Raw genomic sequence first — 27344 nt, 5'->3', positions numbered from 1 at the left:
CGAGATGTGAGGAATGCGACCAAGAGCTAACAGTAAACCACATGTTACTCTCATGTACGAAATTTGAGGTCCTGAGAAAAAAGCATTTTAGGCTTTTCTACGACGAACACATTCCATTTCACCCCAGTCTACTTTTAGGAGAAAACGCACTTGTTAAAATTTCCTCCGTTTTTAGTTTTATCAAGGAAGCAGGGATTCTAAGCAAGCTGTAAAGCTGTAACGTGATGTAACCGTTATTATCCACAAAATACACAAAACCTTCTGTTTGGCGCATGATAGCCTAAGTTGCTTATGTGCCATAAAACACAACACAACACAACAACGCAAGAAAACGTGCATATGGGCAACATTGCCTATGCGTTGTTTGTAAACGTTGCGTGAATGTTGTTGAATGTGTCCAACGTTGGCCCACATTTGGCAACATTGCTGCAACGTGAAAAAACGTGCATACAGGCAACGTTGCCTACACATTGCTTGTAAACGTTGAGTCAATGTTGCTGAATGTGTCCAACGTTGGCCCACATTCGGCAACATTGTCACCACGTTGTACGTTGCCTAACGTTACGCAACATTGGCAACACGGCAGAAACGTTGCGGCAACAATTTGTGCTAATAGGGAAGATACAGCAAAGACTTCCAACTAGTGCCTTGTTTGAAACCTATGACCCATATAACTACCACATGCGCTTTATAACATCAACATAGCAAAAACAGCACAACACCATGCTGCAACTTTTCTGCTACGACCCCCATGAGCACTGCCAGATATATGGTGAGGTTGCAAAACATTTCAGGCTGCTGCGCCAAAACTATACGGACAAAAACGCTGGTGTTCAGCGGCGCGTACTAGGGTGCACAAGAGCCACTAAATAGAAGATCCAGTGGGCACCAGTAATCTAGGCCCAAGAGAACTCATGTAAAATGATGGTCTTTAAAGGTATTCCTTCCGCCTATATATATATTATTCTCCCCACAAAAGTCACAGATTCTATGATCTAAATGGAAGCGCAAGCAGCCTTCGTGCAACACTATTTAGACCTTTGCCGGCAGCCTTTTCAGCCAGTGCCCACGTTTGAGGACACAGACCCATTCTTCCCTATTGAGCCACAGCAGATCAAACCTAATGGCGTGAAATGGCGCGCGCACACACCTTTCAAAATAAAAATAAAGAAAGAAGTGCGGTTACAAAAGCCGGCGAACTTAAATGTGCAACACAATCCTCCGAATCCTCCACTCGGAGTGGTTTTGTCTTGCCCGCAGGTGCGCCGTAGATAACACAACACTGAACGAGAGCCGATGTACCAAGGAGGAGAGTTATCAGCCTGCGCTTACGGTGCGTAAACAATGAAAAGCACAGCCGACCTAAACATGAGTGCCGGCACGGCCACTTTGCACGGACGGCATGGTACTTGGTACTAGTTTCGGCGATCAACAAGAACGACCAAATCCAAGAAATAATAACAAAAAAACAGGTACAGCACGACAACACAAAAAAAGAAGGCAAAGGCTGCTGCACCCCGGGGATCCTTTCCCCCGGGGTGCTCCAGCCTCGCCCGATCGGGGCTGGCTGGAGCGCCCCACGGAAGTGACGTCACCTGTTTTTTGTTATTATTTCTTGGATTTGGTCGTCGTTGTTGATCGCCGAAACTAGTACGAAGTACCATGCCGGCCGTGCAAAGCGGCCGTGCCGGCACTCATGTTTAGGTCGGCTGTGCTTTTCATTGTTTACGATGAAAAGCACGCGCTTTTTGTACGCGCCGTAAGCGCAGGCTGATAACTCTCCTCCTTGGTACATCGGCTGTCGTTCGGTGTTGTATTATCTACGGCGCACCTGCGGGCTAGGCAAAACCACTCCGAGTGGAGGATTCGGAGGATTGTGTTGCACGTTTAAATTCGCCGGCTTTTGTAACCGCACTTATTTCTTTCTTTTTATTTTGGAAGGTGTGTGCGTGCCCCATATCACGCCATCAGGTTTGATCTGCTATGGCTCAATAGGGAAGAATGGGTCTGTGTCCTCAAACGTGGGCACTGGCTGAAGACTCTGCCGGCAAAGGTCTAAATAGTGTTGCACGAAGGCTGCTTGCGCTCCCATTTAGATCATAGAATCTGTGGCTTTTGTGGGGAGAAGAATAGGCCGAAGGAATACCTTTGATAAGGCCCTCGAGTTCTCTTGGGTCTAGATTACTGGTGCCCAGTGCACTTGATCTTCCACTCTGGTGCACTGTAGTACGCGCCGCTGAACACCAGCGTTTTTGTCCGTATAGTTTTGGCGCAGCAGCCTGAAATGTTTTAAAACCTCACCATACTTTTTGTGCATAAAAAGACCAGCAGGTGCCTTATTTTGGAGAGTGAAATCAGCACAGCTGGGACAAAATTAAGAGGCCTGAATTATATTAGATGTGACAAAAAAGATGTTTAAACGCGTACGTGTTAATATGCCTCTTTTCGTCGTGCCTACAACTCTGTATATTTGGTCATGTTGTACCAACTTTTTCGAGCTTCCAAAGTTACAAGGTACACTGCAGTGCTACAAGTACTGATCACAAAGTGTCAAAAAATTTGGCTTCTGTTACAAGCACAACTTTGCCACCCTTGTTAGTGATGGCCTGCAAAGAATCACGCCGAAGCAGGAAGCACCGACCAATCCAGGAGATACACTGTACTTCATTTCACCAACTTCACACACCGTTGTAAAAATTGTGCTGGTAACTAATACACAGCGAGAGCACAGCGCTGTACCACACGCTGGTAAGGGCAGCAAATGTAGCGCCAATACAGTCTCCCACATAAACTGTGCCAACAGCTCCTGTCAACACCAAATTGATAAAAGCGTTGTTGCACATAATTTGTATTACAAACGTCATGAAAGTAGTGCGCATGTTGCTTCTGGTCATAGCAGCAGCTGTCCAACAGCCTACCACTGCAAGTGATGAAGAACCGGCCAACCATGTGACGTTTGTTGTCCAAAAAGAAAGAAGCATACAGGCCTTCGTTTTCTGACAAGCAGACTGGATGCTCATCACGCTGAAGTTCCCCAGCAGTCAGAGCTGTGTGTGCGCATCCGTTTACGCGTATACGTGCTGCCACGTGCACCTGCAGCTGGCAGCACGTGGCAGCAAGGTTCCATTCTGCCAAGGTGCCGGTTTAGCGCCGTAGTGAGAGGATTTGGCTGCTGCTCTGGCGAAATGAGTTCAAGTACACCAGTCCATACAGCGGTGGCCCCGCCGACGCCACGTATATGTACGGTCAGTTTTCGCGTTTGATGTTACACCTTCGTCTTTAAAACTGGCGAAGCTTGCACTAAGTGACGCAAGGCGAGCTGGAGGATTTCTTTTTAGATCCTCCTGAAGCACTGAATGACACACCACCACGTATTGCGAAATTTGTTTATTTACGTGTTCCGTCGTCGCTTCTCACTGTGGCAGTAGTAGTCATCGTCATATAAGGTCCCTAAAATTATCGTCATATTCATCTTCCGCATGCATGACTGGCTGACCCGGATTGCTTTGTCCGCAGGCTTTCCCATTCCTCCTAAAGTGAAATGCGTCGGCACGCGGTAGAACCGGCTTCGCGAGCTGGGCGTCTGCGAGGTGTCTTGTGCTCATCCTTGTGGCGCAGACGTACGTGACTGTTTTCCTGGTATTTTTCCGAGCACCACGGGCAAGCCAGGTTGATGCCGCACGCTCATCACAAAACGCGCGCACACGTGCGCGGTAAACGGCGGGAGTAACTATGACATGTTTTCTATTGACGCCGCACACATTACGGCCAGCAACGTATGGCGGCTGGTCGTAATTATTATTCATTTTATAATGAGCACAATAGCAGTATTGTCGTAAAAAATAACTGCAGCTAAATTATAAATCCAAATTGTTGTATGCTAGTGACATGTTGTAAGAAAATCGGAAATGTAATAGTTATATCCCTTCGCTCACCAGCTGTACAAGTTGTACCTGCCCCATGAACCTTCAAATGCTGATTAGTCTCATGGCCATGAGCCATACATGCTCAACTGTTCCCAAAAGGACTAAGCAAACACACAACCTCCAAGAAAACACATCCCACATTGGGAAGAAACATTTAAAATTGTCTCACTTTATTTGACCAACAACCAGTACATTTTGCTTTTATAACCCACAAAAGACCATCGCCAGCACTGCATTATGGCTGAAGAACTTTTCTGCAGTTGGCTTTGGCAACAAGCAGAATGCACCATTATGAACTGGAAACACATATGATAAGCCACAGCTTTTACCGCCCATTGGTTGCACTGGGTGTCAAGAGATAAAAAGGAAGAATCAGCAAAAATGATTTAATGTATGCACAATGATCAAACATTAATTCAGAGTGTAGAAAAAAAAATCGCGCCAATCCACCCCGTGAATGTGGTTGGAAAGCAAAGCTGTAAACGGCACCCATAACGATTACTCATGCGACGTCACCTAAAATCACTCACATCGCTCTACGAATAGTAAAACCACAGAGAAGTGAAATGCACTTAACCACACCATTTATTACTCCAAAGAGATATTATTGGTAAGTTTAAATCAATGCATGATGCATAAACGGTGTTTGGTTGAGTTGTATTGGTGTAGCAAGAGTGGAAACTCTTTTTATAAAATCAAAGTAAGCTCCAACACGGTGTTAGACGATCTGACTTCTCCGTCTCTGCGCCGCGGACGGAGGCGATGAGACTTGCGGCTGAGAAGGAGGAGGAAGAAATACTTCTGTTCAGATTTCTGAACGGCCCAGAGTGCAGCCTTGGGGAGTGATTCCTTCTTCTGTGGGGCCCATATGCAGTCCGCGCGGCCTGTGTTCTGTCCACCCGCTGAAGCTGGGTAGGTAGAGAGGGCCTGGACAGCAGCATCTCCCATTGCTCTTGTTGGGTAGTTGACGGAAAGAGAGGAGGGTGCTCAGGGCTAAAGTCGCACACCCCGATTACGGGGTGGAGTATACCTACTTCTGGGAAAAATTTACATTCAGCGTCGTAGCAATTCGGATGCATTACGTGAAGACGCGTAGGCTCTGGGAAGGTGCCCTGATTTTATGAGCCGTACGGTAGTTTGTTGTTCTCTGGAAAGGTCAGGGTAAGGCGAAGGTACGGTCTGTCTCAGAAGGCGATAATGCTGAATTATCTCCCTGGACGTGACAAGCGGGTGACTGTCCTCGTGTAGCTCCATAGCACGGGAGGTAAAAGCGCAGGCTTGTTGGGTGGGCGTATTTGTAGCCCTCCATTGAAGCGTGAGGCGGTGTCCAGATGAGCTGAATGGAACCGTTTGGGGAGTGGTTTTTAGCACGCACAGTGCAGGTCAGGACACCCAACCCGACTGGTAATTCCAGTAGGCTTGCTGGGAATCGGTGACTACCCTCCGAACCCCTGTTTGAGTGAGAGCCAAGGTGATGGCTGCCTCTTCTGCTGCCGTGATTTGTTGGGTCGTAAGCGAGGTACACGCAAGGAGGTTGGTTCTGGAGGTAGCCACGATGATGGCGTATTGCTGCCCTCGATATTTGCAGGCGTCTGTGTACATAACTGCGTGATCCCCACCCAGGGCGATGTGGAGCGCTTGAGCCCGTGCTATTCGGTGACCCTCATCATGTGAGGGGTTCATATTTCTAACCAAAGGGGGCATCTTTAGTTTTAGACGCCAAGAGTCTGGGAGTACGTCAAGCGGAGTGACATTCTGGGCTGCCCAGCCAATCTGGTGAAGCATGCGGTTACCCACCGCAGTTCTGAGTCGGACCTTCTGGTTAGAAAGATGGCCTTCTATCAGCTCTTCCACCGTGTTGTGGAGCCCGTGCTAAGCAGCCTCAGTGTGGACACATTCATGAGAAGACCAATGGCCTGCTCAACCACCTTTCTAATCATTATATAAAGCATCTCTATGTCTTCCTCGTCGAGAAGAAGATAGGGGTTCGTCGTAAGTAACTCTGGAGAGGACAAAAGCTTCAATTAATCGAAAGGTACAGGATTCTTTTAGGCCTCGGTTCTTGGTGGCAACTCGCCTGATCATGTGTATGATTAGATTAATGCTGTTTTTGAGACGCTGCAAGGAGACGTCACTCTTGGTGTTGGACTGGAAATGTAGTCCCAGGATCTTGATGCTGGGGTTTGGAGTGATGGCCTGGTCATCAAGGAATATTTGAATTTATGCCTTGATTTGGCGTGAGGGCGGACGACAAGGAGCTGTGATTTTTTACGTGAACACTGGAGGCCACAGCCTTTAGCACATTGGCGTACTAAAAGTGAGATGCCATGGATTGGTGTAAGCTTCCTTTAATTTTTGTAACTCTTAGCACATGAGCAAGGTGCGCAGAGGGCCGCTAGACGGGCGTGAGTGGTCGCGTGACGCTTTCACGTGGCATTCAGCAAGAAGGCAGGGGGTAAACCCGTATATGTGCTTGGTGAGTACACCATTTGTCTTCCCGTGTTTGCGTGGGCTCGTAGCTGAATCGGTAAGACAACGGGCTCTCGCTTTGTTAGCCTATTAGTTCCAGGTTCGATTCCCGGCGGTGCCAGTAAATTCTTTTATTTGTTCGCTGGAGTTTTCTGGTGACACCAACGGTCGCGAAAGAACCCTTGGGGGGTAGAGGTAGAAAGCTTTGCTTTAAAACATCCCTTCCAGCATGTTCGGCTGATCAACCCATTTGTGACAGCCTTATCGAAGTGAAGGCAAGAACGAGTCCGTGGCAGGATTTCGATGCGGGCTTTAAGAACTGTAGGCTGTCTGCAGTCATAATTACTATTGTGCACCAAACACCCTAGTTCACCGAGTGCAGTGAACTTCAGCAATGAAAGTAGTCATAAGAAATTTTTATCGTATGGTGACCGTTGCGAATCCTAGTAAACCGTTACAAGCACCTGGCATGCTGGCAAGAGAGAGGTAGAGATAGTAAAAGATTTCTGAAAGGAGAAGAGGCCAGCCTGAGAAACTGAACTTGGGCCTGCTACTTAAATCCCACTGGGGCAAGGAAGGTACTGAATACTGAGGGTATGAGAAATGACAGTGAAATCAACCAATGAACTTTGTACACTTAAAGCATGTATGGGGCGCAGAAACAGACTAATCACTGCATAATTCGCATAACTTATTTACCGACCATAAAAAAAAAGTTCCGCAGTTTGTGAAATTACACCACATAGACCCAAGAGTCCTGACAGGACAAGCAACGATTTGACAGCTTGATCTTGCTTCTTCGTGTCAGCCCACGTGCCAAAAATCTTTCGTTCAGACAGAGGGTAAGCATTTAAGCGTAGTAAGGCTGCTTCAAGGTTTTTTTACCCACTAGTATACCTTGGTCAAAAACTATGCCAATGATCAATTGTCTCTGTACAGCCTTACACAGAAGGCAGTCTGGGCTGTCCTCGCGTCCAATTGTGTGCAGATACTTTCAGGTCAATGCTACTTTAAGCCGCAGCCTTGTAACAAGGTTTCATTGACTTCTGTGAAGTTGAGGGGCATGAGCGAGCCAGAACCTTTACTCGGGATCAGTCCTGGGGAGCCGTTTCTGTCAATTCTGTGGGTCAGACCAATGCAAGGCAGCAGCTTGTGCACGGGCTCTGTAGAGTATTGCATTGCTATCTTGTCTTACGATGTGTGTAGCCAAAACAGTGTATATCCTTTAGCCGGCACAAGGCAGCATTTCCTTCACAGAAAATTAGTTCTATAATTGTAATTACACTAGCTAGTTTCTAATAATTTTTTCAAACAAAGAGCACGACTACAAAGTGTAACAAAGGGAAGGGACAGCAACGACTTCCAGCTAGTGCCTTGTTTGAAACGTATGACCCATATAAATACCATGCGCTTTATAACATCAACATAGCAAAAACAGCATGACGCCATGCTCCAACTTTTCTGCTACGACCCCCATGAGCACTGCCAGCTTTCATGTCCGCAACCTCGTTAAACTCGGTTTCCCCTTGAGAACATGATTTTAGTGCTAAAGATGACAGACACACTTTACTGGTGCTTGCATCTACCAATCAAACACCAGCAAACGTCAGTTAATTTGAAATGATATGGGGTAAACTTGGAAGGTGGCACAACTAGGTGGGATGGGAGTGGCAACAAAAATCTGTGCACAATACAGCCCTGTTGTGGCATTTTTCAGCACGGCAACAGTTGTCACACCGCCCTTGTTAACCTATATTCGAATCTCCTGATACTATGGAGAGACTTGTTGCATTGGTGGCACACTGGAATTACCACTGTGTTGAACCATGGAGCCTGCCAGTTGCCATTCGAGTATGCGAGTCTGCCGATGGAAATTTTTTCTGGCGACTGTTGCACTGCCCTGCAGTGCTTCATGAATTATTTCCTGCTGGTACAGCCATTCCATTCCACGCAGACAAACAAAATGCGCACAGGCCGCATGCAACAGGCATGTGTTTATGTTGTTGTGTGGGAAGCAGGTTTGGCAACGGGTACCAGTCGGCTGCGCAGTAGCACCCAATGTATGCTTAGATGCAGATATACCTAGCGGGTCCACCTTGGTTCATTCCATGGAGGCAAAAGCAACGCTTTCTCATGTTTCTCTGATGGTGCTTTTCAATGGCCTCAACTTTGCATTGCATTAAACAACGAGACAGAGAAATATTTTATGGATTTGCGAGCAGAAGGATGTTAGGGCTTCCACCCCGTGAGAGCCGTTCTTAGTCCAAGTGCACTGAAACCCACAAGCGCATTAAACAACGAGACAGAGAAATATTTTATGGATTTGCGAGCAGAAGGATGTTAGGGCTTCCACCCCGTGAGAGCCGTTCTTAGTCCAAGTGCACTGAAACCCACAAGCGCCATCAAAGTCACCCACCGCGGACTTACACTACCGCCTTTACCATCGCTACAGTTACATCTGGATTTTTTAAATTATTAGTAACGATTAATTATTAACAGTGACTCTACACGGCTAGTCAGTGAGTGGAAGTGGTTTGGTTTGTTGGGTAAAAATCAGAACAGACTGCTTTCACTATATGTTGTGAAGTGGGCGTGACAGTGACCCTGGCTCGTCAGTGAGCAGAAGTGGTTTTGCCGGTTGGGTAAAAATCAAGCATGACTGCGTTGAGGGGCAGACGAAGAGTGTGGAGCACGTCAGACCTACTTTTAGCCTGTGCGATCAGTGTACGTGCTTTGTGCCCTTGAGAAATTTAGCAGGTATATCCCGTGTATTGTTTTTTACGAGTTTGTCCGACATAAGCGTTAAATCATTCATTCCTTTTAAAAGCAACACGAAGCCAGCAGGTGAGAAAGAAAAAGGTATGCTAGTAATACTAAAGGAAATTCAGGCTATTAGCAATGGTTCAGAACGACATGCAAACAATCTTTGCTAGCATGCACAGTAGCTGACGAAATACTGCAGGGTAACAGTAGCACATGCACACGTGATTACAAAGAGGGTTATGGCACGTACAGGTAAGTGTGTAAGGTTGATTTAGTGTTAATAGAGCACGAGGTCGCGGGTTCGATTCCCGGCCGCGGCGGCCGCTTTTCTGATGGAGGCGAAAAGCAAAAACGCCCGTGTGTACGAGATTTCGGCGCACGATAAAGATCCCCAGGTGGTCAAAATTAATCCGGAGCCCTCCACTACGGCGCGCCTCATCGCCTGCGTTGCGTCGGCGAGTTAAACCCTGCAATCAATCAGATTTAGTGCTAATATGCTGCGTGCACACGTAATAAAAATACCCTGCAAAAAAGATGAACAAGGCAACTGAGGTTAGAGCAAATAGAAACAACTACGCAGAGTCACCTAGATGGTATGCTTAGAATGTAGATATAACAGTTCAACACAGCACGTAGCATCTGTTATTGCTGAAGCCACTGACGCATCACCTAGCCTGTCATAAATGGGCACGATCACATACGTTTGGCGACATCGTAAATTTTGAAGCACACGAACACAACACACACGGAAAATGCCACAGTAACTCACGACAGATATCCGGCACATTTTTTGGCCACGCTTGTAACGACAGGGATCACGGCAAGTTGAAGCGAACGAACGAAAACTCGCTGTCACTGCGACGCACCATTGCTAGCTGATGGGGCTCTAGATTATTCACGTATACACTCCTGCAACGACACGAATCTGGACACTTGCAAGTCGAGTACGGAGCAGTATCAAAGTATTTGCCTCGCGTTGTGATACCGACACAACACCGTGTATAACAATGACTGTGATGATAGCATCGATGACTGCAGCGCCAGCAGCTTCACACAAACGGGCCTCTGGAAAACTATGACGCACCACACACATCGGTCACGTTTTGAAGGCAACACGGTGCTTCGTACTTTACTGCACATTTTGGGGCAACATTTGGTTCTGATACGTACGTATTTGATATGAAAACATTGCGCTCTGCGCAAGCGCTGACCAGCACTTCGCGTTGCTGCCACGAATAGTCATCGGACTTTGAAGACTGTGAATTTCTGCAGAAGATACAAGCGCGGTGACACAGGCTTGGAGCTGAACACCTCATATGAAACGAAAACACAGCGCAGCACCGCACCACTCGTGAGCGACTCCACACAACGCCGACGCTCGTAACATTCTTGCTTGCCTCGGCACCGTGCGAAGCTGAAATATTTGAAATAGGCCAACGGAACAAACTCGGAACAGACAAGCCCGTACTAGAGTGAACCACAGAACAGGGAGAGTGAACTCTACCCGTACGTATGCCAATACTTCGATGAAATTCGGCCTCTTCTCCATGCCGCTCGTCCGTAGGTCATCCGTAAAACCCGTGGTAAATCTATAAAAACTGCTTTGTTTACACAACTTCTTCTACGCGAGTGTCAATAACAATAACAAACTCGAGTTTCGCGGAGAAAAATATAAGGAAGTGGATATTTTGCCGGCTGCCGGCATTTTTTTCTCACGGGAATTATGCCGGCACAACGGTGGCGCTACCATCGCAGCTGGCGGAGTGCCGGCAAAATTACAAAAGCGGAAAATGCCGGCCGCCGGCATTTTCCGCCCGTTGTAAAGTTATGCCGGCAACCGGCATTTTCTGGTCCTGTTTTATGCCGGCAGCTGGCATTTTTTACGGGTGTATGCACGTACCGGCTTCCGACACACTATGTCGTTAATTATGCCGACAGTTTCTACGCCTGTTAAATATGCCGACCGTCGCAAAGGTTTGGGTGCTGGTATTACATTTCAGGATAACGCCGGGTACGAATAACGAATCAAAGTAGTTTTAACGTTTTAATGTTTTTTTTTTTTTTTCAAATAATTTCAGGATATTCAGAGCCAAATCCGGAAAGATTCAGTGACTCAGTGCTGATAATGTCCGGTCACAGGAGCTCACCGCGCGCAGGCCTGCCATACGAGCCGTAAAATGCTATGTGGGCAGGCCCTCAAGATCCTTTTCCCTCAAATTTATAGTGTGCAATGCGGTGGAAGCTGCGCAAGTTGTCCGCAGCAAAAGTAAACAAATTGTATCACTGCGACTCGCTTCCTGGCTCATATGCGCGTGCCGGGGAACAGCACACGTACAAACCGCTGAGGGACAAAGGCTCGAAACGCAGCCTAAGATCTTTTTTTGGGAAACAATTTTTAAAAACAATAGTAAATGTACGAAAATAAATCAAGCACCGATAAATTATGCAGCCTACATGGCTGAAATGAAACGCAGGGTGGCGAAACCGTTAGTGCACATGTCGTCTGCTCAAAGTTTAGACGCGCTCTTCTCGCAGAGTTCATTCTGGACACATGGCGCAATCGGTGAGTTCTCCTCGTAAAAAATACTGAAATCAAAATACCATCAAAGACTGCAGCAGTAAACGTACATATTATTAACTTTGTCCGTTCAGATAAAAGTAGCAATACCGTACTAATAATTGCGTTCAAAATATTTGCAAGTCTCTTGATTTGAGCAGCCTTGTACTTTTCTTGCCACAGGTAATGCTTAGGGTGAAAGGGGCGGCTTTCTGCATCTGCATGAGCATGAGTGCAAGAGCGAAAAAATATCACGTGTCCACTAACCCTACGCATACCCCCCCCCCTTTTTTTTTTTTGCTGTGGGTTCTATTATAGTTTTTCTTTGGGTTTTTTTTTTCTCTCTCCTTCGCTCTCTCTCACATGGAGGCTCTCGCACACGCGCGCTTGCCGAGTCCTATTTAGCACGCGCGCTCCGGAAAGTTGGCGCTCATGCGCCCCTAGCTCTTCTTGGGCGCTTGCATTTCGACGCTCACATGTGGTTTCTGTTATGCCTCTCCCTGTATTGTATTTCTATAGGTATAGGCTACATTGTTGTCAATTGAGCGTCCACTGAGGGCGCCTAACTTACCGCGAAGGAAAGCGAGAATAGGGGCCGGGGCTTCCGGTTCTACCTGCCGAGACAGAAGACTGAAAGGTCCTTTCAAAACCCCCTTCACGGTGATTTTGGTGCCTCAGCTCTATTGAGAACAATATAGCCTCTATAGTTCCTTGTGATCTGAACTATAGTTAAGCGCTCCGCACGCATGTTTCTTGTGCGTGCGCTGGTGAGCGCACACATGTGGTAATAATTTTCTTCTGGAAAGCAAATAGCTACAATAAACAGTAGACACAATGACATTTTTCTGCCCCTTGTGTGGTTCTTTCGAGTCATCTCTTCCCGAAGAGAACTCGCGCTCATTCGATCCGTGTCTCCTGTTTGCGCGTGTCCTCGGACTACCTACCACTCGATACCACGGCACTTGGTAGCCCGCGGAAAGGATGGCGCCGTCGGACGACGACTTCGACGAAGCTTCCTCATCGGCGTTGAACAAGCCACCGCCGTTAGCTACGGATCCCAAACCTACGGAAACGACGGCAACGCCGGGCGACGACGTCGCGGCTTGTTCCTCGGCGTCGTGCGAGCCAGTTGCCAGTGATGTGACTTTCTGCGTAGGTGATCGGTTCACAAGTTTTACCGAACTGGAAGCGAAGATAGAAGCCTACAGCCAAGCCCACTTTGTGCAGCTTTGGCGGAGGGATGCACGCACCATAGAGGCAGCAAAGAAGAGAGTTGGAAAGATTGCAAACAACATGTCAGAGGAACTAAAGTACCAGAGTGTCAAGTACTGCTGCATCCACGGAGGCAAGAAGTTCACGACACAAGCGTCTGCACGTGCATCTTCGTAAGTAATCATTACGTTGTAATTTTTTACATTAGTTCTAATTTTTACATTACGTTCTAATTTTTTACAACTGCGCTTGTGTTGTTTTCATGTGTTCTTGTCCCCGTTAATTTGAGCGCAGTTTGTTTTTTGAGATGCATCATTACCAACTCGCCCAACTTTCAACCCTTTTATAGTTCAAACACGATGGAAAGCCATTCGCGGTACTGGTGACCGGTGCAGTATGTTTGCTGCGAGTAAAGACAGAATACAGCTTTGTTTATTTTGAGAGAACTAGACTTAAGTACTTCACTCAACTTCATTCCAGTCACAAAAGATGTTTTTGACCAAAAAACGAAGTATTAAAAAATTTAAATTTCACGCTACAGTGACGTGTTGTGGCCAGGAGTGATGTCAAATGGGCCAACACTAAAAACATACATTTCAGTGTGTTAACTGCATGCCAGCATTTAAGTAATGCAATCGAATGGAAGTGTAGGCCTCACTACAATCGTCTAGTCATGTGTCCTTGCGATGGTTTAGGTTGGTAGCCACCAATCGCACAAACAACATTCTGTGATGTCATACAGAAAAGTTGCCAGAGGTGGCTAAGGAGTGTCCACTGCTTCACGTTTTTTTAAATATCTCCGTTATTTGTTTGAAGTTTGCAATAAAAAATTTGTATCATTGTTACCGGAACAAGGCAGCCTTCTAATTAACCACAACTTGTATTTTGTTTTCATGACCCCTTTAAGACCCATTCACATATGCAACTGGAGCTATAAAAGCAACGCGGTTTCTGTCACTCTAGTCGCATCACTAAAGTCGCTCTTGTCAAACTGGGAAAAATTGGTTGAGACCAATCGTTCTTCTCGCACGACAAGAGCGACTTGAGCGATGCCAGGCGACTAGAGTAACAGAAATCTTGTCCTTTTGTTGCTCCGGTAGCAAGTATGAACAGGCCTTTAATGCGCATCATAAGCACAGAGCGTCCCAACTTAGATTGTCACGATCTCTGCGAGCATTCTATCTCATGCGATATTACTCTGGAATATTAGTGGTAGTGGTTGAGCACTAGGAAAGTCTTCGAAGGCGAGAAATCCACTCCATAATATCGCGCCGACAAATTTGAAAGTAATTTTTATCACAACACAGAATGTGGGTAAATGAATCTTAATTCTTTAAATGAGTCTGTGATGCATGTTCACTTTGAAATTAAAACATTAGTGCATGAGCAGCACATTGTAGGTCTCTTCGATTTGGCCTGCACTTTCTGCATGAGTTCAGGATGAGTTCAGCCAGTTCAGTGCAGGCACCGCCACTGCAGAACCGGTCCTGCACTTTTGTCGTCTGCTTCTGCACTTCCTCCCTGGGAGGTGCAGGGAAAGCCGTGAACTCATCCTGCACTCTCTGCACCATCGGTAAATCGGAGAGAAATGTGCAGGCGCCGCGCGCTGCACTCGAAAATCAAAGAGGCGAGTGCTGCGCTACCTGAATGAGTGCAGCGAGTTCAGCAAAATCGAAGACACCTTGTATGTGGTAGCCCAAGTGAGGATTGCTGAAGTATCCACCATACACGTTTCTTTCTGCGGACACGTGGGGACAACTTTCTGTCGCATTTCTGTATACGGCTGCACATGCACAGCTTCAACAGACGCTAAAATGCGCACTCCTATACCAATGAATGCACTGCCATGGAGGGTTGTCCCTATGTATAATGCAGTTTTCCTGTCCTTAAAAGTTTGTTTAAAATCTCTGGGCTTGAGTTGGTAGCCTTCAGTGCCCTGTGGTTGGTTAAGCCCTTTTCACACAGCAGCATTTGACTGTGCTACAATCCGATTCGGTAGTTTTTGAGTTCAAACATGCTAACAGTTCTGTATTTGTGTGCAGGACCTTCAAACAAGACTGCGGATTTAACATCTACCTTGCCGCCAGCAAAGATGGAGCCCACCTGGAAATCCGAAGTCTCTTGCTTGAACATAACAACCACACAGTGTCTGAACACCTTTTCAGGCACCTACCTCAACAGCGGAGATTGCCACCCGACCTACAAACCAAAGCCACTTCAATGCTACAGCTTCGGGCGAACAAGAAGTTGCTTAGGGAGCAGCTTGAGGTTCAAAGCAACAAAGCGGTCACACTGAGAGACCTGTCCAACCTCGCAGCCAGAAAAAAACAAGGGTGTTCCAGAAACGACCTGGAAGCGACAGTCAAGTTGCTCCAAAATAAGTACCCGTCAACAGTTCGACTGCTAACAGACGAGAACAATGAGCTCAGAGCAATCTTTTTTCAAGATGATGCGATGAGAAGATCTTTCGAGGACTACCCCGAAATAATCTTTATTGACGCAACATACAAGTTGCTTGAAACAAGAATGTCATGCTTCCTCATGCTTGTGGAAGATGGCAATGGGGAAAGTGAAATCGTTGCAGTGGGTTTGTTTGGAGTGGAAGATGGTGACACTTTACGATGGTTTTTTAACGTGTTTAAAGAGCTGAACAAGAGCTGGAACTCTGTGAAGATCACAATGGCCGACAAAGACCTCAAGGAAAGGCGGATTGTAACAGAGCTTCTTCCACAGTCTTCCTTGCACATATGTGCTTTCCATACGCTGCAGACATTCCGAAAAGAGATAAGTGTCCAGAAGCTTGGTATAACCAAACCAGCACAGGAAACAGCACTGGACATGGTGTATGCAAAAGATGATGATGAGTATCAACGGCTGCACGAAACCCTGAAGTCCTCATCACCAAAGGCAGTACTAGACTACTTTGAGTCGAACTGGCATGGCATTCACCAAGAATGGGTAATGGGAATGAAGCAGTCCTGCGGGAACTACCTGAGCTCTACGAACAACCGCGCAGAAAGCATCAACGCAAAGTTGAAGGCCATTGTTGAGCGATACAGCTCATTGGAAGACTTCATCACGAACTTTTTTTGCTTCATTCACACAACAAGGAAGGAGCGCACGAACAAGGCAGCAGCACTCTTCAACAAGAAACGAGTCATAACAAACGGCGATAAAGACCTGGAGCTGTACAGCCAGTTGTTAACTCCATATGCCTTCAAACATGTGGAACGCCACCTTCGCATTTCCAATGGGCTTTCTGTAGATGCACACAGTGTAGCATCAGCAAGCGACTGTACTTGTGGCTTCAGAAGGGCAATGCTTCTGCCCTGCTGCCACATGCTCGCTGCACGCGGTCAGCTCGGGTTGAGCAAATTCGATCACAGTATGTGTGCCCAACAATGGACTTCCGAACATTACAACAAGAGCCGAGGGGTGCTGCTTGCTGCGGAACAAGAGGAGCCAGAACCAGTTATTGTTGACAAGCAGGACAGTAGACCAATTCTGTCAAGCCATCAAAAGTTCAGAAAGGCTTCCATGGTGGCAGGAAGAATAGCTGGTGTCGTGTCTGAAGTCTCCATGGCTGAGTTTCAAAGAAGGATGGAAACGCTCGAGAATCTTCTACAGCACTGGATGGTTGGAAATGTACGTCTCGAAACTAATGCAAGCGAAATTGGCGCTCAAGATGATCACGGTGCTAGTGCAAGCTCTGTTGCTCACGAGCCATGCCCCATGTATCCAGAACCTCCTAAAACACCCGGCAACACTGATGTGGTCCCCTGCACTTCAGCAGCAGCTGAAGTTTCCCCTGACCCTCCTCAAACCAGGCTGCCAGAGGTCACCGAAGTGCAACGAGCAAATGATGCAAGTCTCTGGACTGTGGCACCAGCTGAAGTTACCGAGACTTCTCATGTAAGGACAGCTCAAGTCCCTGAAGTAGCAAGCCATGGTGACGGTTTGGATCAATCAGCCAAGGAACACAGAGAGCAGCCTGCTTCTTTCTGCACCACTTTAAAGACATCAAGTTGGCACCTCCAATGCGAAAATGTGGACGGCCAAAAGGAAACACGCTAACAGTGATTGGACTTCCCAGGAAAAGTAAGCGCGCCAGGGAACGTGGCCCATTCAGGTCACTTCCCATCTTTGAAAAGAAGACTCCGATCCTCACGTGGCTGGTAGGTTCAGACGCTGCAACCAGTGCACTTAAAGGCAGGTTACTTGAAGAAGAAGATGTGGAGACACGGCCCGAGTTGGTTCACTGCGGCATCTTGGATGAGAGCGTGGACATCAGTATTGTAAGAAGTTTTTTCACAGACGATGCATGGCGTGTTGTAACCTCCACACAAAACGTGAAGTCCCGGCATTGTTGGCTGTGCCATGCGTGCCATGGGAATTTGGAAGACCTTGATGCAATCATGTGTGACTGGTGCCTCAACTGGTTTCACCTTCCTTGCACTTCCCTCAAGAGGCAGCCGAAAAAGAAGTTATGGCAATGCGCACAATGTGGACCCTAGTGGCACAAATTGTTGCCGCAACGTTTCTGCCGTGTTGCCAATGTTGTGTAACGTTAGGCAACGTTACACAACGTGGTGACAATGTTGCCAAATGTGGGCCAACGTTGGACACATTCAGCAACATTCACGCAATGTTTACAAACAACGTATAGGCAACGTTGCCCGTATGCACGTCTTTTAACATTGCAGCAATGTTGGCAAATGTGGCCCAACATTGGACACATTCAACAACATTTACGCAACGTTTACAAACAACGGATGGGCAACGTTGCCCATATGCACGTTTTTGCAGGTCGCAGCAATGTTGGCAAATGTGGGCCAACGTTGGACACATTCAACAACATTCACGCAACGTTTACAAACAGCGGATGGGCAACGTTGCCCATATGCACGTTTTTACACGTCGCAGCAATGTTGGCAAATGTGTGCCAACGTTGGACGCATTCAACAACATTCACGCAATGTTTACAAACAACGGATGGGCAGTGTTGCCCGTATGCACGTTTTTTCACATTGAAGCAATGTTGCCAAATGTGGGCCAACGTTGGACACATTCAACAACATTTACGCAATGTTTACAAACAACGCATAGGCAACGTTTCCCACAGGCACGTTTTATTGCGTTGCAGCAATGTTGCCAAATGTTGGCAAATGTCATATTTATGATGTTAAACGATTGTATGGGGAATTAATAAGTTGCCTAAAAATTCAAATGATCCTGTACAGCAGACTTGAATGTTTGCGATGTAGTACATGTAATGTCGGGATACGTTAATTTCGGGAGTGTGGTTACATGTGATCCACAGTTTCTACAATGCCCACGAAAATTCCAGAAACAACATTGCCTGTGTGCTTATTTATCAAGGTTGCCGCAATATTGAGGAATGTAAATGTATAGCAGCTTTCCATTTATATATTATGTGAACACCACACTAACCCATGTTTTGGAGGAATTACGTCGCCTATGAAAGCTCAAATGGCTATGCAGAACGGACGCCTTAGCCACAGTTCACTAGCTGTGTCATCGCCTCCTGTACTTTACTGTACTTTAGCTGCGTAGAATACGGCACTTACACACACACGCACGCACGACGCACGCACATAAATTAAATCCCCATCGTCAGCCTGTCCACTGCAGGACGAGGGCCTCTCCCAGTAGTTTTTGCCGAATGCTACACCAAAGGGGCCAATCTTGTTCTCGTGAATGGATGCCGTTTTCTTAGGCATCGCCTATCTGGTTTAGCCTCTCTGATATCCGCTGATGATATACCACAGTACCAGGCAGCACCCCAGACCGCGGAATATAACGGAACAAAGGGCGGTACCTGTGCTAGATTTGAAGTTATTCAGAGGCAGACAGCAGGGCACCCTACATCGATGTGTGATCATTTAGAGACACAGCTCTCGAAAAACTGCAGACATGCATGTGGAGGAGTGTCACGCTGAGCGTGTAGATCCCCCCCATGAAATCTAAAAGGAACCGCGAGCGTTTAAACGTTTCTCAAAACGAAAGAAACGCGTGGTGCCGGTTCGATGAATGGCGCAACCAAACTCGATGACAGATCCGTTTATTTTAGTCCCTCATTTGTTGGGTGATCACACAATATTACTACATGTAGAGTGGATACAGCCTAGAATAAAATAATACCGCCATTCCGCGCATCGTGCGTTTCATTAAAGCCAGGTGCTGCGCCGTTCTAAGACGGTCATTTTTTCAAAATGGCCGCCGGCTGTCCCATAAATGAAATTCGTTTTTATTTCATTTTTTTAAGTAAGCGGGTAAATCTCATCACCGTTCTTGGTGTTAATCAAAATATACCACAAATGTGGGACCTTCCATTGAAGATTGAGCGCGAACAAAAGATTGTTTTGTTCAGGAAAAACTTGCCAAAACGCTCATTTATTTCTGTATCATTCTGTATAATTAAAATACACAAACAGCTTGGCTTCGTTTATGTTGGAGAACAGAATTTTAACAGGTCAGGCAGGCAGATTCCTGATCATAGCCAATACTCTTTCTAGCCTCACTAAGTTATTGGTGTCGTGCATGAGCTCGCGTCATCCGCAATGATCGTGTTGGCCGTGGCATTCCTTTGTGTCGGGCGCATGGGCCCGTGGCGATTTCGTCCACGTGGGAGAAATCGAGCCTCTGTTAGTCATGCAGGCGTAATTATTATAATCATAATTACATCCTACAAATATAAATGTCCGTATTCTACCTGTTTCCTCTTAGTTTTAAGCTCAGTTTAAGCCAATCTTTGCCGCGCGTTATTTGTTTTCACCAATAAACAATAATAAGAAGTTTGCATTCCACCTCGCCTCCTACTTCTGGCTTACGCCTACTCCATTTATATGTCCCATTTGCACTTCAGCCTTCGTAATATCGCTCAAAAACAGTCACTTTCAAAAAGAATCATGAATTCTCTACTCGTCGTGCTGTAGTCGCACTTTTCTTATGGAGTTGATGAACAAATGTGTGCTTTTTTTACGGTGAGGTGCCCCCAATAATTTGAAGATGTGACTCAACAACGAGGCACCTTATTTCTATACCCGTTTTTTTTGTCATTCATTATTCTAAAGGTGTATACGCGTACGACGTATACGCGCAAAAATTTCTTGGCGGCGTGCATCTGACACATTAATTTTTTGAGGACACATTGGACTTACAATAACTGTAAGTGGTCGCTTTTGTTAGCTATGGACGCGTTTCCGTGAAGTCCAGTCCCCGTGAAATGTATGCACGTGTGCGATGAAGCGTCGCTATGCCACACCTAGATGCAAGCCAATCAAGTTATATAGGGGCGACAGTCACGCTCTGCAAAATCACCACTGTAAATCAACTTAGATCCGTGTAAATGTCACCCAAATAATAGCATTTCACTGATGTACGACACCAAATTTGCCATTCTGCGAATGCGCTCTTCCGTGCGGTATAGCAGTCAGGGCTCAACGGTTCGCACCAGCCCCTGCAGGCCGTGTCGCGCATGCGACTGGTATACCGATTGTCTCATCTTAGAGTGATTTAGTTATTTTAGGAACCCACCACGGTGGCTGTTGTGCTGCTGAGCCCAAGGATTGAGCCCAATGACGCGGGTTCGATTCCAGCCTCCAGGCAGCGGCAGCCGCTTTTTTTGCGGGTGTGGAGGCAAGAAGCGAAAATACCTGTGTTCGAGATTTCGCACACGTTAATTAGATCCCCAGGTGGTCAAAATTAATCCGGAGCCCCCTACTACGGCACGCCTCATCGCCTGTGTAGCGTCGGCGCGTGAAACCTCACAATCAGTCAAATCAGATATTTTAGGGCGATTTTAACACATCATTAAACTTAAAGAGCATAACACAGCTGCTGCGCATCGATAAAGCCGCGCGCAGCTTTCACCCTCGACTGTGCGTTGTCACGCATGGCCAGCTATCGGGCCGTTTTCGTGAGTCTTTTACAAATGCCAGTCGGGTGCGTTTTTGTCCACGTGCATGCCGCATATATCCAGGAAACTGAACGAATACAGCGCCTGCTAATTAACCCAACGCGCGCATGAAACGGACGGCGCAGCATTACGACGTCAGTGCATACGAATGAGAACTTGGGTTTCATTGCCGTGTGTTATTTCGCACTCATTATTTGCTGAATAAATAAATAAACTGGAATTACAACAAGAAAATAACTTTTTATGCCGTCATCAAATTGTATCGAGTTTACTCTGCTCCGACTTAGCTTCCTCTACGTTCCTATATCCGCTCACTTCACCATGTACATCCCAAATGTAACGCGGCCTCTTTACAACGCATGTTCTTTGGGGAACGTGCACCATATGGAAAGACAAAGTGACCGGGTATACTCCGTGTTTTTCGTTCGACGTGTTGGCCGTATCTTTAAGAAGTTCGCGCAGATACACCTTAATACAGCTTTTTTTCATACGTGCCTGAAAACAGCACCCACAAATGGCTTCCCAACTTTCCTTTCCTATAGTTGAAACATTGCACGCCTTTCTTAGGTAGTAGATTACGGCTGTATTATGAAAAGGTAATTGCGAATCGACAAGGGAAATTTCCAGTTCCATTTTGCTAAGTTTTCACAAGCATCTCGCACTTTTAACTCTCTGCCTTAAAGGAGTACTGACACAACATTTTTACTTCATTTTTTTTATTGGCTAGGTGTAATAGGTGTAATATTTGGTATACGTTGCAGTGAAGGGGTATTCTAGCGATTGCGCGATCGAAATGGCGACCTTCGGAAGTCTATTTAGGGCCTCTTTAATCATGCGTGGCGGGTTGTTTTTATGTTGCCGCCTGTATATCCTTAGACAAAAATAATCTAGATAGAAGGTTCAAACATTTCCTTGTTGCTGGATCCTCATAATTGCTTGAAAAAATTAATTTACTGGAGAAATTTTACATGCAAGCTTCTGTGCATCTGTGACGTGGGAGTGCGAGCCATACATGTCGCCAGCTAATTACAATCGTATGTGTTTTCCCTTCATGTTGCCGCAGTAATTACAGTTGATTCATGAATTGGATTCAAACCCACAGTTCATGTTCTTTAAATTGCCCCCCTTCATGTGAAATTTAGTCATTTTTATAGCCCCTCTGATCAGCGAATTAACGTTCCAACTAGTCCACACCTTGCACCCTTGTTTGAAATAAACAACATGAAGTGGGCTGTTTTATATTTCAACTTCCCCATAGACATTTCACCTACCTCGAGCGCCAAAGTCAGAGCACCATCATATTGTAACATAAATGAAAAATAAAACAAAACAAAGACCTAACCCTGGTGTGATACCCATTTTTCAGCCGATACTGCCTGTACGAAAGATCATTGGCCTATTTCAAGGATCTTTTGTCATTATACAAACAGACCTTCCAAGGAAGCTGAAAACTAGCTTCCCCATTTTCGCTTTTGTTCCCTTCCATTAGCATTACACATATATCTTCAGATTTTTCATGGTGTAATTTTTATTTGTAAGAGGCTCCAATGCATCGAACACTTGTCGCGTTCTGCTTGGCGCGAAACGAAATACAGGGCGCCAGGCGTTCTCAGAAAGCGGGGGGCTAAGAGGCACGCCGTCTCGCGCGTTCCTTTCTTCCTACATGCCTTATTTTTTGTTTTCGTCGTCGCCCCGTCCCTTCTAGAGTGTGTCGCAAAGGAAGTTTTAGCAGCCGAGCGCGAAGTTGGGGATGGCCGAAAAAAAAAACGAAAAGAAAAGGCTTTCGTCCTTGGCCAAACGTCCTACCCTCCTCTCACATGCGCACACGTGCGCGCAACACCACCTAGACTATAAAGCCGAAATTCTCTTTTGCGCGACGCGGCCTACGTCATCGGGCTGGGGCGGGCGGGGGCTGATTGAAAAAGTCGGCTTCTTGGCAAAGCACATGGTCGTCTTCCCTGCAAAGCCCAAATACTTGTCTGCTGGCGTCGCCCGCAAGCTTTTCCGGGGGCCCTGCCACCCCTTACACTGTCACCCGTCCCGGCACAGGTAGGTACGTGCAGGAGCAGAAAGACGGCCATTGTCGCGAGACACGCTAATAGCCCCCCCCCGAAGGGGCCCACAAAAGCCAAACGAAAAGGGGACGAAAAGAAAAGGCGCGCCCACTCAGCATAACTTCCCGGCTTATCCTTTGTGATGGCTGGGCAGGGTTCACTAACCACAACTTACCAGAATTTCCATAGCCACCCCTCACAACAAGTTTCCTTCAGGGCAAAGAGGTTCAAGTAGTCCCACACAACATGCCCGTGTTTGTGTCAGTTCGCGCAGTGACAACAAATATCGATGTATATTTTGCGGTACAATGAGAACAGATTGTTCACTAAATTGTGGACAAAGATAACGCAAAATTATGTTTATAAGTTACAGCCTTTATTTGCAAGCAAGTTCGACGGAGGTTGAAGGATACCTACCCCGCACTATTTTCGACAGCGCATGTAAACTGAAACTGCTGTGTTCTCAGTCAGCTTCTTTTTTCTCATTGCACCCACGTGCATGGTACTGCGCGCATGATCCTGACCACGCTTCTTTTCGTGCCTGCCATTTGTCATTCTTCCGGGATGGTGCGCACTATATTTGTGATGGCGAGCAAGTGATCAGTTCCGTGGTGTCGCGGAAATTACACACAAGAGTGTAAAGTGACGGTGTTTCGGTTTCCTCAAGAGGACGAGTAGCGACGAAAATGGATACGTGCAATACGCCGAGAAGACTTTCAACCTACACTGAACTCCAGGGTGAGCTCCTACTGAAGCATGTGCTGTGGTGCAGTACAAACATTCTGCTTAAGAACTTTTGTTGCCGACTGAATGACAAGATCGCGGACGCTAGTGCCAAAACAAAAGAAAGCTTCAAACGCTGAGCAAGTGAGTCACTGTGTTCACAGCAGCACTGGTGTTCTTTTAGTGCAATAAATTCGTTTAAAGTCATCATAAATGCATTTGTAGTGCTCGATCTGCATGCTTTTAAAAGATAGCTGGCATCATTAGGATGTTTCGCTGCAAAAAAATGGTTTCTTGTCGAGAAGTCACAAAGACAGCCCTAATAACACATGTTTCACTAATCTACACCTATTTATTCCCCAAAAAATACTTGACGGGCGGTAGCAAAAAGTAAATGGCTCAGGATTGACGTGAACTGGTCCATAATAAAATTCGAGTAATTTTGTGGTGATACTTTTATTTGAATGTGGAGCAACATGCCCTCAAATTTAGGATAAGCGCAATAGTTCGACATGGTCGCATCGTTTCCTGCGAAATACCATAAATAGTCCTGACCCCTTCGAGTTTCAGCGTAGTGTGTGAAGGACTGCTTCTAATGGATTTCAAAAAAAAATTAAAAGTCGTTATTGAGGGAAATTTTTTTTAACAACTAACTATTTTTACAGGCATCGGCTGCAGACACGTCCGTGCACACTAGAACATGGCACGGGTATTATAATGTCGTCCACAAATGATCAGCCAGTTAGTCGTATAATAATTCTATTTGTCGGTCTTACTTTGCATTGCGCTCTCACAGCGCTTTTTGGCCCATGGCAGTGAACTTGAATATGGTGTGCATGTTACAACAAAATATTCGTAATGATGCTGTTGGTACGTGACAAAGAGAACATATTTAAAATAAGAACAGGCAAAATTCAAACTTAGCTTTACGTTGAGTCTTTTAGCATGTATTGCATTGTACTGCCCAAAAACTATCCAAAACGAGCTCGTGTGCTTCGTGTGTTAATGTTTTGTGCTTATAACTTCACTTCTAAACTATCCAACTTCTCGTTTGCGATTGTAGCTGAAAAACGTTAGAGTTAGTTGCATGTGCAGCACATTTAAATCTCTTGTATACACCACAATGTAATCAATGAGGAGTCTACTATTGTCTGATAGATTTATAGTTAGTGCGGTTAATGGTTAGACAAAAAAGTATTCGCGAGCAACAGTGCAAACGATTTTTGTGGCCACCGATATGTTTACTCAAACTACACAGCTTGGCGTTACATGGTCGGCAAACTATGGTGTCATGTCCAAGAATGGGAACAGAAACAGAATACTACGACCCCACAATTTTTGCAGTGACACGGCACTAAACCTGTTCATTGCCTCCGCTTCCGTGCTCTGCGGGCGGCGCGCGGCCGCCCCTGCCGTGTGACGTCATGGCGGCACTCCGCAGGCCTTGAAAGTCTAGGTGGTGTTGGTGCGCGCCGCTCGCAGAGCGGTCCCCTCCTTTTTTTCTTTTTTTCTTTATTATAGCGGTCCCCTCCTGCTCCTCTGCGGTTGGCAGCCGTGGCTGCCGTCAACAGTTGCTGCCGTGCGTTGGGTTGGGGAGAGCGAACGAAAAGCGCGCGCTTTTGCAGAATCAAGCGGAATGGAGAAGGGACCAATACGAAATTTTGTTGTGTGGCCGCATGTTATGGCGAATATTTGTGGGCTGGAAAGCGTGGAAAGTTCATAGCAACGGACCAGTGAAGGTAAGCGCTCGTTTTTCAGAGCTCGCCTCTTTCTTTCAAACGCAGTTTACTTCGTAAAAGAGCGGGAACAAGACTGCCCTCCCGTTTCTAGCTTCTAAGCATATCCTTCTTGCTTTTGTGAATGCGTACGGTTGTAAAAGGTGGAACATGTATTCAGCGCTTAAATTTTAGGGAAAGAATATAATGCGAAATGATGTGGGCGTTCAGAAGTAGATTTTTTGTTATGATGCTGAAATCGAGTGTAGGTTCTGCAAGAACCTTGATACGTACGATTGGCTTTTAATTTACTTCTCGCCACAGCTGCTCACGCGCGCGAGAAATAAAACTAAGAAGTTTAACTTCATTGTCATGTTTAATTTCACGCGAGTTTCAGCGGCATGCTGTTCCAGAACACTCTTTAGCGTTGCAGTTAAGCCATGTTATGAGCTGCTTATATGCTAACCATCTTACGATGTAAAACAACGCCTTACGTCTTTGTAGTATCCACTCGTCGGATGCTTATAATTATAAAAAAATGGCATACGCAAAAAAAAACAGCTCAATGCCAGTTTTTCGTGAACAAACGGTAAATTTAAATTAGGCAACCACGGAAACACATGGTTGTAATTTGTGTAATGTTTCCATTCTTGACAATTGCCTGTTTTCTAATTTTTGTTCATTGTGTTTTTATGTTTATGGGCACTGAGGCAATTATCGTCTTCTTTCAATTAATATTGCCGACGTGCCCCGTCGTCATCAGTTGGTCGGCTCGCTTGTTAATTGAAAATTCTCTGGCACGCTGTCTGAAGACTTTTCACTTAATTACTCAATGGCCTGTAAAGAAAGCTGTAAGGTATTTTATATAATTAAGTACTTTTGTCCTTTTCTGTTTTCCAGGAATGCTTGAGAAACCCACTCATGCGGTGTGCGTGTCATAAATTTAGTTGACACAAGCATTAGAAAAAGTTAAACAAGCAAGACAAAGTGTAAAGTGGGAAGGCCTGTTTTGCTATATTCCTTCCTAAAGGTAAGATTTTCCCCATTTGCTAAAATTTGCTTCACTTCAGTTTTCTGCATCACTTCTATATACTGTTTTGTTTTCAGAAATGCCTTCATATTTACCGGCACCACAAAACTGACACACGAATAAGCTCATCTGGAAGAAAACGTCATCCAAAGTGCAAGTAAGCTTTTGAGCATGCTATGTGTTACAGCATTGCCCTTTTGTTTGTTTTCCAGGAATGGCTGTAAAATCTCATTTGAACTGCCAGTACAAGAAAATCGATGCGGCCATATTGTATACCAAAAGTCCTGGTGTTCTTAGAGGTGAGATATTGTCTATGCTGTAACAACTTTGTAACTTCTCCTAAACTACACGTTTCGTTCATTTCGCAGAAGCGTCGCACTGGGTTCATGGCCGTCAAGTATGTCATCAAATTGACTTGTCAAGACAGAACAAGCAAGCCCAGGAGGAGGAAAACGAAGGCATCGTCTGAAACAGTGTACTTGCGAAATTCAAGGCTTTAACAGAATACGTCTTCGGCTCGATTGTTAATAGTAAAATAAAACGCACATGTCCTTTCATCTTAAAGAGTGTCAGTGTTGTTATTTACGCTATCTGCATGTTCCTTGCTTTAAAATTCCGCCATTTCTTAGTTCGTTATTTTGCCGGACTGCCTTAATTCTGTGTGTTGATCAGTGTAGGGATCAAATGTATGAATATACAGGTCTAAAATGCCGGTTTATACCTTTGAGGAGTTTATGCAGACGAGGTTTGAACTGCTCGCTTATCAAGCCGTCAACAATCGTCTCTCTAGAAAAAGTTAACTTATAGTATTTTCATCTAGTTATTGTTGCATGTATATTTGTGACTAAGTTACCTGTACATTGCTGCAATATTATTGCTTCGTAAGAGAAACATTGCTTGAACGTCATATCAACAGTGCGTGGATGTGGCCCTCGTGGTGAAAAAACGTATTTATG

The sequence above is a fragment of the Haemaphysalis longicornis genome, unplaced genomic scaffold (genome assembly GCF_048455015.1).
Source record: "Haemaphysalis longicornis isolate Haplotype H1 unplaced genomic scaffold, Haemaphysalis longicornis Haplotype H1 scaffold_1, whole genome shotgun sequence".
Taxonomy (NCBI): Eukaryota; Metazoa; Arthropoda; class Arachnida; order Ixodida; family Ixodidae; genus Haemaphysalis; species Haemaphysalis longicornis.
The sequence above is the reverse complement of the archived record's forward strand: the minus strand, read 5'-3'. Positions refer to the sequence as shown.